Consider the following 13,000-nt stretch of genomic DNA (forward strand, 5'->3'; position numbering starts at 1 on the left):
AAAGTCTTCTTAAGCAGGGTCGCTCAAAGTGAAAAATATATGGCAGAAAGAACTTGTTCGGGCTGCATGGTTACATATGTAGTATTTTTTTTACTCAGTTTTTGATTCACTCTGCTTCCTGAAAATGAGCCTATTCTGCCTATGGCATCAGGGCATTTTTTAAGTCAGTTTATGTGCCGAAAAGCTGATCTACCAGAGGCCTGCAGTTCAGCCAATTGTCACATTCTGTCTTTCATCAACATTCATTTGTGATCTGGGAATTCAGCACTTTTATATCTGGACAAAATGGTATTATAATAGGGTGTTCCATTATCTCTGGAAGACATCCTACACTTTATCATTTTTAATTTTGCAGCAGTGGATGATGATTCAGCCCTGACTCTACATAAAGCACATACTATTCTATATACAGGGATACCAATTAAGGGTTAATGTTTAGTGTGGCCTAATAGATACGCCATTGGATGTTTTACAAAGGCAGCTAGCTCAACTTCTACCACTTTCTTACAGTTTCACTTTGACTGAGTCATATAACACATCAAAGCTCCAGTCATGTGAATGTGTCAGCAGTTGTTCCTTGTGTAAAATACCTTGAGATTTGGGTTCATTACAGATACCGTCTTATACGGCTCAGTGCCACAGAGAGATTGAGTATTTCAGGCCTTTTTCTCTGGCTATGAAATCTATGCATTTATTAATTGTGCATTTATGCATGTTATTTTAAATGTTCATTTCACAAGCTTTTTAAGTTATAGTTGTCACCAACCACAGAATAAAGGGTGCAGATCTCTTAATCTAACTCCAATTTATTATTAACATTTAAAGATTACTTTTACTGTAAGTTGGAAATTGATTATATGTTACTGTAATATTTGCATTTGCATTGACTTACTATCATTTGGAAAGCTTTAGGTTATATTCACTTAGAATAAATATATGGCCAATAGTCCCCTTTTATATGTAACTTCGGAGGTTATGTGTTAATTTAACTATCATATGCTTTATAATATAACCTCAGAAGCTAGGCAGCTTAACTTTGCATGTGTTGCATTTAATTCAAAGCCTAAATATTAAGACTTTTCACAAATTCAGACTGGGAAACTCAGAGGCTGACCTTCCAGTGGGTGTACCTTTTATTACATTAATGTTTATGATAGCAGAGTAAAAGATCAGATGTTGTTTATGATAATTAGCAATTTGTTAACCAGCAAACTGAAAACTATACACAGCAATAAAATAGTATAATTAGAAATATATGATGAATAGTAACTAAGAACACAGTCATGCATTCTGGGAGATTGCCCTAGAATCTTCCAAATTGGGCTCTGGATCCTAATAATTTAATAATTTTTTTGCATTTATATAGCGCTTTTCTCACTACTCAAAGCGCTTAGCAATTGCAGGTTAAGGGCCTTGCTTAAGGGCCCAACAGAGCAGAGACCATATTGGCATTTACGGGATTCGAACCGGCAACCTTCCGATTGCCAGTGCAGCTCCCTAGCCTCAGAGCCACCACTCCGCCTAGACTCCTTATATCCTGTTGTATAGCCCAAAGCAAGTTACTGGACCAGTTTTGGAGCACCAGCTGAAAAGACAGTGATAAAGTTATGTAAAACTTTACAGATCGATATTTATAGGAGTCTGATTCCTATAAATGTGAGGCTGATGTAATAAACTCTACTTTAATGTCAGAAAACATTAAAAAGGGTTTCAACAGATGTGTTGTGAAACAAAAAGCTTTTATCCCAGAGAAAGGGCCAAAGCCTAAACTAAACTTTGGCATATCTTTGAAGAAAGAATTGACTTTCTTCAGCGCTTATTCAGGGGACAATTATTTAGTTACTCAGGCTCTCCTAGTGGTTTACTGTTTCTGAAGCCAGCTGTAATTTTTTATCTTGTCAGATGAAAAACGGTTCTCTCAGTCATTGATGCCTAGACAAGGTTACTACAGATGTAATGCCAATAACCAACATCAATTATGGTTGGTAAATTTATATCAAATATTCTCCTGCCCATACTTGTTCTCCATCAAAATCAAATCGTTATTTGTTATATGCAAATTATACATACAGTACAATGACTAGCTAATGCTTAGTTGCTGAACTCATTTAAGAAGAATATAAAAGGAATAAGACATGACTTTATAAATATCAAAAATCATTCAAAGAATTTTACACATAGGATAAATATATATATATATAATCTTCATTTGGATCTTGATGTTTGTTTGTCCGTGAATGAATTAGAAGAAGAAGCACTAGATGGCAGTAGAGAGACAGCTAAAACATAGGCATTGCATTAAGAATCTCCTCCAGGGGGGTATTTTTCGTACGTGGATTAGTCGTTTAGCTGGATGTAATTGTTGACGATTTAACCTGATCCTGGATCTGTCGGTTTTTCGAAACTCTTGCTGGAAGTGTTGTCATAGCAACACATCCTAATCTGCAAACCTGCTCAGAGCAGGTTTGTTCTACGTAAACAAGGATTAGTTTACACACGCAATCAGTGATGGTGCGTGGAAGTCATCCAGTCATGGCTTCGCCGTTCATGAATGAACGACCAATTGATATTGGTGCGCAAATTATACGAAGAGAATTTCATATAGAGAGGGTTTTGCGCGATCGACAAGATCCTTTATTGCCCCCAAAGGAAATTCTATATGAAAGATACCACTTTAGCCGAGGGGGAATATTGTACCTCAAAGATTTATTAGCTCTGTATATTCGAAGTCAAACTCTGCGAAGTTGGGCTCTCACAACCACACAGACAGTATGCATTGCTTTGAGGTTTCTTGCAAGCGGGACTTTTTTATATACTGTAGGCGATGCGGAACATCTATCGAAAAGTGCAGTTTGCCAGGCAATTTCGTAAAGTCTGTTTGGCTCTGAAATATTTCCTTTGGGTTTTCATTGTGTTTCCTGGACACCTGCATGTGCAGACAATAAAAGAGGCGTTTCATGCCATTGCAGGTAGGTAATACACAGGCTAAAACACCCACAGTTCCATGAAGAATCTCACAATCAGCCTAACATTCTCATTACCCAGGATCTCCAAATGTGATTGGGGCACATGGGACTGATCAGAGTGGAGTTTGATCAAACATTACTTGGAAAATGTACCTCTCCTCCTGATGAATAATCAGACACTGCATCCTGCCACTGGTTCTGAGGAGGAGCTTCCCCCTGGAATGCCCTCAGAAACAGGGCGATGGGCATTTTGCTGTAGAGCCAACTCTTCTGCAGGGGTTAGGTCTGGACCGCGTGGACCTCTACCTGTTTTTTGCTTGTCTGCCTCCTTATTAGCTTTAAAATTAATGTTTTTTTTATATTATATATGATTATTTATGTCAACAATTCTTTAAATAGTTATATACCAATATTTACCAGTTTGAAGTATATTCTTGTACTTCACTTTAACCTGTTCCCTTGTTCTCCTTGTGCTCACGTTTGATCTGGAATTATGACATATTAAATAATAATTAATCTGACACATAGGAAATGAATCGCTGCATTCAGTAAGTACAATGCACACTACTTAGTGTTTAATTTGACGGCCACTTTTTGCCAGCTGTCTTTTCTGGTCTTGGCTGCTTTTGCAGTGTTACCCCTTGTGCATATTAAATCTTAAAATTCTTCACGTCCTTCGAATAAAAGGTCTTGCGCCGCGTGTGTGAAAAAAAATGCGCCCGTACTTTCGTCATTTTGTTACAGCCTATCAAAGACTTGCTGATCATGTTTTCTAGACTCAATATATGTGGGCTTTTCACTCAGCGCGGGCGTGCGCATTCATCACGTATGATTAGATCCAGCTAGACTAATCTAATACACGGCTGCGTTTGAAAAACCGACCTATCCCGGATGAGTGTCACCGGCATTAACTTATCCAAGATGAGGCACCTGATCTTGGATGATTTAAGCGACGTACGGAAAATACCCCCCAGGCTTATAGTACTGAAGACTATAGTACTCCAGTCACACCTCAAAACACAGACATTCAAACTAAACAAATTGTTGTACTTTAAATTAACTAATCTTTATATATAATCTTCATTTGGATCTTGATGTTTGTTTGTCTGCGAATTCATGTTCCCCTGACACTGCCTTGGTTGTTACTTTTCTGTACAAACACTGTCGATACCACTCTTTGTGTTTAGATCTGGCGTTGACACCGTGCTTTGTGTTTAGATCTGGCGTCGACACCTGCTTCGTTGTCGAGACTGTGGTTTTTTGTGTTTCTATCGACCGCCGTTGGCAGCACTTCGTCCAAATTGAATGTTCACCTGCTTCTTGGAATCGGCCGTCAGAGTATATAAGTCGGACACACTTCTGTGATTTTCCATCAGTCGGCGTTTGGAGTTCAAGAAAGAAGCATTGGTTCTTCCTTACTCTTTGGATTGCCACAAAGCAACCTGCGAGATTGGAGAAAGGTTGACAAGAGATCGTGAGAGGAAACGACAGCGTCATGAAAACGAGACGGACTGTGAACGGAGAGAAGCAGAAATGCTCCTCCACCACCACATAATTACTATTCGGACAGTGATTCCGAGTAGGCCGTTCCTATCGAATCAATGTCCAAGGGTTTTCTTTTGTAATTTTGTTTCCCTTATAAAAAATCATAATGCTGTGCGATGAAGGGCCCAGTTCACAACTGGCAGCCGCGTTTAAACAGGGAGCCCTTCACAGACAACTTTAACACGTGCAACGTAATTGTGCGCACATGGCTAGTATATATATATATATATATATATATATATATATATATATATATATATATATATATATATATATATATATATATATATATATATATATATATATAAAATCCTAAGCCTAAAAGTGCAACGATTTTATGTGACATTTTTATGTCACACTTTAAATTGGCCTTATTTTATAACCTACATATATATGTTTGGTATCATTCTTTTCAGAATTTATCAAACTTTAATGTGATGTTGTTAGATTTTCAGATTCTTATTCCGTTTTTAAATTATAAACTAAAATATCAATAAAGTCATGGTTTTTGTCAGTTAAAACGAATGGATCGTTTATTTAGTCTCTTATAAATACTCATCGAGTATAGTGGACCTCCGTTTAACAAGAATACTCCACAATCGGTAAGAGAGTAAATATTTTATTGTCATTTCATGATTTTAACTACGTTAAATAAAAAATAATTTTTCTTTTACATATTTATAGAATTTCATGATTTTGACTCCAATAAATAATTTTTCTTTTGTACATTTACAGATTTTACCAATATTCTGGCCGCAACTGGGGGTTGGGTTCTGAAGGTGCCAGGGGGGCTTGCCCCCCTAGTAAATAAATAAATAACTTAATGTTAGAAAGTTTACAATAGGGCACTTTATTCAAAATGCAGATGGACTGTGGAATTAAGCTCCTGCTCAGATTCTCTGAACTGGACTTGAGTCAGCAGTAGAGGTTACCTGACCACCGCGCAGAGAAGAGGCCGTTTTTGGGATGGTTGATATCACTTATAATTATATTCCTATAACCTGGTCTGACATTACTTGGGGTAGCTATCCTTAAAGTTAGGAAGTGCATACTCAGTGATGTATTCATCTTACTGTACCATCCTCTTTAGAGCATTGCTGTACTGCTGTGCGCTGTTCCCAAACCAGGCAGTAAAACTTCTTGTCAGAGTACTTTCAATGATGGATGTGTAGATGTTCTTCAAAAATTGGGAAGACATTCTGAAATCCTTGAGGTGTTTGAGGTGATGAAGACATTGTTGTGCCTTCTTTACCAAGATGTCAGGGTATTTGTGCTAGGTTAGGTCCTTTGTGATGTGGACACCGAGGTATCTGAAACTGTCCACCCTATCCACCTGAGTGCTGTTAGTACTGAGAGCATTGTAGCACCTCTGCTATTTTCTCCCCATGTCCACAATCATGTCCTTTACCTTGCTCATTTTCAGGAATAGACTGTTTTTGTGGCACAAGTTTGACAGAAAATCCACTTCAGCCAGGTAAGCCTGATCATTGTTGTTAGATATCAGATGCAGGTCGCTGAGCACTGCTGATCTTAGAAGGGATTATTGTGTTAACTGCAGAACTATAGATTACAAATAGCATTGTCACATAAGTTCTTCTCTTGTTGCCCAGGTGGGCCAGTACTGTATGAAGTATCAAAGGTGATACCATCCACTGTGGATTTACTGGAGCAATATGCAAACTATAATTGATTCAGTTCTTTTGGCAGAGGAGAGCATATGTGATTTTTGATTACCCTCTCGAAACACTTCAGTGTTATAGGTGTTAGTGTGATGAGCGATAGTCATTCAGACAGGTTGGCCTTGCGTTTTTAGGTACAGGAAAAATGGTGGCTCTTTTAAAGCATGTTATTATGACAGACTTCATTAAAGGAGAAATTAAATTTTGCCATGAGCACTGGTGCTAGCTGATCAGCACAGATCATGAAAACACGTCATCAAAACATGCCATCCGGACCTGCTGCCTTCCTGGTGTTCACTTTCCTTAAAGCTCTCCATACATCATGTTCCTACAAATTGAGAGCGGTTTCCTCACTGAGTGGTTCTCCCGCTGCAGATGTGTTTTACTGCTGGCTGCTGTTAGCAGTCTTCACATTGAAACAAGCATAGAAGTTATTAAGCTTGTTTGCCAGAGAAGTGTTGGCACTCACCGAAGTAGGAGTAGATGCTTTAGAGTCTGTTATTATCCGTAGACCTTGTCACATGCACCTAGGATCGGACTGTTCAAATTGTCCTTTCAGTTTCGCCTCATGTCATCATTTAGTGGCTTTCACCGCCCTTGTTAGGTTGTACAAAGCAACTTTGTAATCGTCCATATTCCCAGGGACAGCAATGTATACTTTTACTTCATTGCAAATGGTTTTATCCACCCATTTCCTGATGATGACTTTTGGTATTGTTTCTTTTACAAGACATTAGATATAAGAAGTCACAGCCTCCATAAATAAATAGATGTTGTCATCAGAGCTGCACCCAGACGGCAGCAATCAGTACATCATGAAGAGTGGCCTCTAATTGGTATATCCATTGCACTAACTCACACGTAATTAGCGCTTACTCCTTTAATTTTTGTTTACATCATAAGAAATAGGGAGACATAGTCAGATCTGTCCAAAGGAGGTAGTATCTGTGCTTTATAGCCATTTTTAAATGGAGTATAGCAGTGATCCAGTGTCTTGTCCTCTCTGGATAGAACATGTAATGTGCTGATAAATCTTTGACATTACCTTTTTGAGACTAGCCTTGCTGAAATCACCAGCCACAATGAGAGCAGCATCCAGATTATCATTATGGTGGTCACTGAGTGTCTCATTCAGTTCCATTGGGCTAATGCTTGAGGTAGAATATACACAATTTATGTCAATGACTGAAGTAAACTCCTGGAGAAGATAAACTGATTTGCATTTAATCATTAGGATTATCAGATCAGGCAAATGGTAGTATGGTAAAACACATTCCTGCTGTTAAAGCAGTTGTTTTTTTAACCATGAGACATAACTTCCACCTTTCCGTTTGCCAGACTCCTCTCCTCTGTCCATACAGTAAACCGAAAGAAATTCAGCACACTCAATGGCATGATCCAGTACCACTGGAGTCAGGCATTTTTCTGGGAGACAAAAGATGTTGCAGTCCCAAATGTGTGGTTGGAACAATCCCCTTGAACTGATGTCATCTAGCTGGTTCTCCAGTGAATGGACATTGGCTAATAGGGCACTGGATAAGGGTATTTGGTGGGCTTGAGCCATTAGCATTCTGTATACTCCGACACATTTCTCTTGGCATTTCTTTTGAGTACATCTGCTGTTGTTGCCACAGTTTTTTCAAAATATCTCATTTGGCCAAGCTGAATCAGTGAATATGTAGTAAGAAAGCTGCTGAGTGGCCCAAAATCCAATTTTTATAAGAGTCTGGCTAGCATAACTCATGAAACCCAAGGGAGGTGTGTAAAAAAAATTAAATAAAATAATACTTAACACAAAGTAAACACACAGCCTGTCAGGCTGTAATAAGTGACTCCATCCCATCTTGGGATAATATCCAACTGTGTCTGTTCTAGCAGCACTGGGACAATGACAAGAACCAACTCTGGACAACAGTCCACATCATTTAGTACATCAAGTTAATTCAGAAGGGTCCGTCAACCTAATTTGTAATACTAGAGGAACAGAAGACCTATGCAGGATTGGTTTGATACCATGATGGACTCTCTATTGGTTAAAGAGGGCTCAGCAATAAAGTAGGTTTCTGGAATATTTGTGTGTAAATTATAGAGACCAGAATGTTTTACCAAAATGAAACTACATATTTCACAAAAATGTAAGTATAAAATAAAAAAATTATAATAATAAAGTAGTGCACATCTTTTACATACAATAAATACATTGCAATGATGGATTCCTTGTGGTATATTAGATTTTTTAATTTAAAGAGGAATTACTCACTTGGTGGCAGATTTTAATTATTACAGTATGTGTATAACAGCAGTACCTGATTATGTATTTATATTGGTCTACAGTCACAAGTGAACGAAATAGCATTTCCAGTTTGAAATATTTCATAGAGAGCAAACCAATTTTCAATATCTCATTCTTTCACTCAGCAGAACTTCCTCACACTCAGTTGCCAACAACAAAAAAATATACTCCATGCTTGATTAACCTGGCTGAGACTGAGAGTGGTGCTTGGCAGACACCACCATGTGTCTTTTGAATAAACTCTGATTGGTTATAGAGTGGAGTAGATTGGGAAGTGTTTTTGAATAAAGCAAGGAAATAAGCAAGTAAATAGGAGGTGGGAAGCACAAGTTGAAAAGCTGAGCTGAATTGCTCCATTTTACACTTAATCATGTGTGGTTTGAAAAGTAATGATTTGTTTTCTTTACATTTCTTTAGGTTTATAAGTACAGTAATAGTAACTTAGATTTGTGCTGTGATTTATTTTATTTACATTTGGGTAAAATATCACATGCAAAAACTTCTCTCTGTTTTGAAGTTGCCAGTCTTTGATGATGCCCTGTGATGAACTGGCACCCTGTTTATGGTTATGCCCCACCATTTTGCTAAATGTTAATAAGAAAAGCTCTGGCCTCTTGTGACCTGGGATTGGATAATGTATGTTTGAAAATGAATGAATGAATGTATGTAGTTTTTAAGATGATACCCAGGTCTTTTTGTGATGACACATATGAATAAAGTAGAGTAGGTAATATAATTCTCACATTGGCACTCTCTAGGGGTTTGATGAAGAAAACGTTGATATAAAGCATAAATTCCCTTAAATAAATAAGTATTGCAACCTTTTTTTAACGAAAATACAGTACATACATCAACAAGACTTATGAGAAAGAGGTTTTTATTTTCAGTTGTTGTTTTAACTTTGTTTCATAATCCTTGCTTTAGCTAAATCGATCTGGAAATCCTGTTTTCTCTGTCACGAATGAGGACCTGTATTCTACTCGGTGCTTGACGACAGGTACCTATTGTAACAAGCAGTCAACATACACTTATTAAAAGTGTTAAAGTCTCTGCACACATGCCTTCTACCCTATCTTCTTTTTCTCTTCAGGTTCCTAATAAAATCCAGAAATAAAGACCCTCATGTTCACTCAACATAATGAAACATCTTCACAGCACCACCCGTTAGCAGACGGTGCACTCATCAACTATGTTAGTACAATTAGCTTAGAGAGACATGTTGACTCTTGCTTTGTGAGTCATCATATTGATTGTGCTAGGCCCAGTTATGAGTAATTATGTTTAAAAATTAATTATGAGATATGGTGCAAAGAGACAATAAGGTGAAACACCACTTGAGACCCTAATTGAACATTTCTAGCAGTTTACAGCCACCTGTCTGAAAAGCACTTTGAGCCTAAAGTCACTTGGGATGGAGGGTTAAATGTGATAAAAAATGTTTTTTTCCCCCCCTTACTTTTTACTTCACACTAAAGTTAGATGATGTGAGCTACGGTAATAAAGATGTGTTTTTACTTTCTTTTTGCTAGTTTTTGCTGCTTTTTCACCTCCAAGATTACCGTAATGGAAAGTTTAGTGTGTTAGTGTGTGTGTGAGCACACAAAACAGCTTGAAGAACAGCTTTCAATGGATTTATCACCGCAAGACATTTTTGGGGAAAAAAAGTGACTACTGTCTGTGTATAAATAGTTTATAAATGTGCACGTGTGATGTAATGACACTGGTGAGTGACCCATGTTTATGAGTGTCTGCCAATCATAACTCACAAAAACTCATAAAAACAGGGGGTGTAAAAATATAATATATTTAGCACAAAGTAAACACACAGTCCTTTACTAGTGCTATACTGCTTAGCTTTTGTAGAAACCAGACAGACACTGATACTAGGCAGTATCATTTCCAACATTTAGTCCATTTGAATTATTTCATAATTACCCCATAAATGTATGCCCTTGCTTATTTTATAGGAGGGTCATGTAAATTAGACATCTACCCTTCAATGTCGAACACAATGAGCACAAGGCATGAACTAAAACTGCATGGCACATCGCTGACCTGTTACTGTTCCTTAACCCTCATTTTCTGTTATAGAGCCACAGGGGTGGCACACTAGTTCATCACAGGACTCGTGATTAATTTACATAGGGGGAAAATATACCATGCTGTAGAAAGTATCTTGGTGTTTTAGCAAATTTAAAAACTGTAATCTAATGTGAAAGCTCCTCATCCTGAAAGTCCTCTAGAGAAGAAAGTGTATTTTCTTAAAATCTCCCTTTACAAATTATGTCCTGATGTGATGTGCAATAGATATTAATTTACTTTTTCAAGGGCCTTTCTATATTTGGGCTTTTGAATAATCAAGGGAGGTTTTCTGTAAGTTTCAAGAACTCTGAAGCAAATGTTACAAAGTAATTCTTTTAGCTCAATTTATGTTTATATGCTACACTTCCCTGGACAGGCTGAGAGAGCTGTTCACATTTATAAACATAATGAGAATAAAAATAAAGCACAAAATGCTATGCAAAAAATGAAGTGTGTACTGTATGTGCTGCTGTATCTCTTATTCAGTATCCTGTATTTGAATCATCTGCCTGATCTTTATCTGTGGTTTGCACATTCTCCTCATGTCTGCCTGAGTTATTATTTTGTTTTTCTCCCTTGTTCTTAAATGCATATTCAGTTAACTGGTGAATTTTCCCAAGTGACTGCAGGTTAGTAATGGAGTGTACCCAGCTAGCAGTGGCACCCTTTTTGTTTTGTACATAATATTCTCCAACTTGCTTAATTTAATTCATGGTCACAGGGGGCCAAAACCTGCCCTGGTAGCGCAAGGCACAAGGGTGAAAAGCCCCGGGAAGGCCACCATTTCATGACTGGGCGTGCAGTATACTCTACATTTACCCAACCCGTATGTTTTTGTCTATATGAGTGACAAACTGGAATGCCTAAAGATTAACCCACAGAGGAAATATTTCAGGATACTCCAAACAAATAACCACTGAGTACAGAATTCAGACTTGCCACACTAGATCCATAATGCATTTGTACCACTAACAAATAAATAAAAAGTAATCAATATCCAGATAGAAAAGAGAAACACAACTTTTCATGAAATGACAAACTTGGATTGTATGTACGTTCATAAAAAGTTGACCAGCAATCTAGCTTATGCAGTGAGACATTTCAACTTAGCAAACACATGAAAACTTATTAGGTGTACTCATCACCAGAAAGGTCCATGTTGAACAATGCCTTAAAAAGGTGAAAGAGCAACTGGAATTGCAGGTATATCACATGCCAGTGTTGTCATATACTGTGAATGATTTTACACTCCTCTGTGTCCCAACAAACGGTCAAGGTTTCACCAGGACAGATAACCATTCAAGACCTGGTTGCCCTCAAGTGATTTCCAGCATTTCATAGTAGCCAGTTTGTTGTTCTACACTGCAGTCTCCTGGGGAAGCAACTTGAACTGAAAAGAAACACAAACCTACCAGGAAAGCCTCCTCCATCACAAAGAGAACCCTGGACACACTAGAAGCTGTTGTGGAAAAGAGGATGGTGACAAAATTGGATGCCATCATGAAAATCTCCTCCATCCCCTTCAGGAGACGCTCTCTTGAGCACTTTTAGCTACAAGCTCATTCCACGATGGTATGCTACGAAGTGCCTCTGGGGTTCTTTTCTGCCCACTGTAATCAAGCAATTCAATACTTCCCCCAATCTACTTGGTAAATTCATTTTGATGTATCTGCATAATCTACGTTTATTTATTTATTTATTTTTATTGATTGATTGATTGGCTGTATTATTTATCCTGTGAGTCTTGTTTTTATGTATCTGCTTCTGTATGCATCTGAATTTCCCCATAAGGTTAATAAAGTTTATCTAATCTAATTCTTATGAAGGATCATTTTAGACCTGCCCTGATACTGCTGTTGAAACTGCTTGCAGACACAATCCCCACATCAGTGATAAGACAGTGAGGGACAGACTCCATATTGCTGCCGTATTAACAAGGCAACCTTAGGAAAGCCTTCTGCTTACACCTCCTGGCAACCACTCTTCAATGGACTTGGACTACACAGAGGTTGTGGTGGACTCTACAACCACACCTACTCATCAATTAAATAAAGTTTTAGCATGTAGATGGGAAGGCCAGAGAGTTTAGGAAGAGACGAGAAATGTATGCTGATGCCTATCTACAGAAAATTGACTCTGTGATGGTTTGGCTCCATTACATTGTGGCCAGGCTCAATGGTGTGCATTAGAGGTATGAGAGTGTACAGTAAATTATATGTTAGTAAGTGAGGCAACATGACTTGATACTACGTGACAGTGCCAGGTCGCACACAGCACTTGTGGTTACAGCTATCCTGGGGAATTCTGGTGTGCAGGTATTGACATGGCCTGACTAACATTAACCCCACAGAGAATCTTTGCAATGCCCTGGAAGGCAACATCCAGAAACATTCCTACTTCTGCCAATGGCCAGCAGCTTCATCAGGCCTTTCTGT

General features: G+C 38.1%; 1 protein-coding gene across 1 annotated transcript in view; it reads left to right on the plus strand.

Moving 5' to 3' along the window:
- LOC114663763 (zinc finger protein 804A) overlaps positions 1 to 13,000 on the plus strand; it is a 699,900-nt gene that overhangs the window by 411,918 nt on the left and 274,982 nt on the right. The window lies entirely within an intron of this gene.

Source organism: Erpetoichthys calabaricus, chromosome 13 (genome assembly GCF_900747795.2).
Source record: "Erpetoichthys calabaricus chromosome 13, fErpCal1.3, whole genome shotgun sequence".
Lineage (NCBI taxonomy): Eukaryota > Metazoa > Chordata > Cladistia > Polypteriformes > Polypteridae > Erpetoichthys > Erpetoichthys calabaricus.